At 47.8% G+C, this 1,505-nt stretch overlaps 1 protein-coding gene across 1 annotated transcript in view; it reads left to right on the top strand.

Annotated features, from left to right (window-relative positions):
* The window catches only part of RILPL1 (Rab interacting lysosomal protein like 1), a 46,640-nt gene that overhangs the window by 28,330 nt on the left and 16,805 nt on the right, over positions 1-1,505 (top strand). The window lies entirely within an intron of this gene.

Genomic DNA, 1,505 nt, shown 5'->3' with positions numbered 1-1,505 from the left:
AAAAAAAAAAAAAAAAAAAGAAATGTCCCCAGCACTTGGGAGGCTGAGGCAGGTGGATTGCCCGAAGGTTTGGGACCAGACTGAGCTAGATCAAGACCCCGTCTCTAAAAATAGTCAATGTTCCCAGCTACTTGGGAGGCTGAGGCGAGAGAACTGCTTAAGCCCAGGAGTTTGAGGTTGCTGTGAGCTATAATGCCATGGCACTCTACCCAGGGTGACAAAGTGAAACTCTGTCTCAAAAAAAAAAGGGGGGGAGAGAAAGGAAGAAAGGGAAAGAAGGAAGGAAGGAAGAGAGATCCAGCCTGGCATAGTGGCTCAGTCCTCTAATCCTGCCATACTGAGAGGCTGAGGTGAGAGGATCCCCTGATCTCAGGAGTTCAAGATCACCAGAACAAGAGCAAGACCCTGGGCAGAGCTTGTGGCTCAGTGAGTAGGGCACTGGCCCTAGCCAAAAGTGCAACAACAACAAAAAAATAGCGAGACATTGTGGCAGGCGCCTGTAGTCCCAGCTACTTGGGAGGCTGAGGCAAGAGAATCCCTTAAGCCCAAGAGTTGGAGGTTGCTATGAGCTGTGATGCCACAGCACTCTACCAAGAGCAACAAAGTGAGACTCGGTGCCTGTAGCTCAAGCGGCTAAGGCACCCACCACGTACACCAGAGCTGATGGGTTCAAATCCAGCCTGGACGTGCCAAACAACAGTGACAACTACAACCAAAAAATAGCCAAGTGTTGTGGTGGGCTCCTGTAGTCCAGCTACTTGGGAGGCTGAGGCAAGGGAATCGCTTAAGCCCAGGAGTTGGAAGTTGCTGTGAGCTGTGGTGCCACAGTACTCTACCCAGGGCAACAGCTTGAGGCTTTGTCTCAAAAAAAAGAGAGAGAGAGAAAAAAAAAGAGCGAGACACTATTGCTACTAAAAATAGGAAAATTCACTGGGTGATGTGGTCGGCACCTATAGTCCCAGCTACTCATGAGGCTAAGACAGGAGGATCACTTGAGCCAAGAGTTTGAGGTTGCTGTGAGCTAGGCTGACACCACTGCACTGTAGTGTGAACAACATAGTGAGACCCTGTCTCAGAAAAAAAAAAAAAGGAAATGTGTAAAATAGGCAAATTCATAGAACAGAAAGCAGATTCATGGTTGCTAGGGGCTGTGGTAAGGGGGGGAATCGTAGGTGACAGCTTAACAAGCATAGAGTTTCCTTTCGGGGTGACAAAAATGTTCTGAAACTAGATAAGAGAAGGTGGTTGCACAACATTGTGAACACACTGAATGGTATGCTTTAAAAAGGTTCAAATGGTCATTTTTATGTGTGGTTTTTTTTTTGTTTTTTTTTTTTTAGGACAAGCCGGTTGTTGTGGCAGGCACCTGTAGTCCCAGCTACTTGGGAGCCTGAGGCAGGAGACTCACTGGAGCCCAGGAGTTGGAGGTTGCTGTGAGCTGTGAGGCCATAGCACTCTACCCAGGGGGATAGCTTGAGGCTCCGTCTCAAAAAAAAAAAAAAAAA

Source organism: Otolemur garnettii, unplaced genomic scaffold (assembly GCF_000181295.1).
Source record: "Otolemur garnettii isolate 467f Iridium unplaced genomic scaffold, OtoGar3 scaffold00099, whole genome shotgun sequence".
NCBI classification, from domain to species: Eukaryota; Metazoa; Chordata; class Mammalia; order Primates; family Galagidae; genus Otolemur; species Otolemur garnettii.
This window is presented reverse-complemented; position numbering and strand designations above follow the sequence as displayed.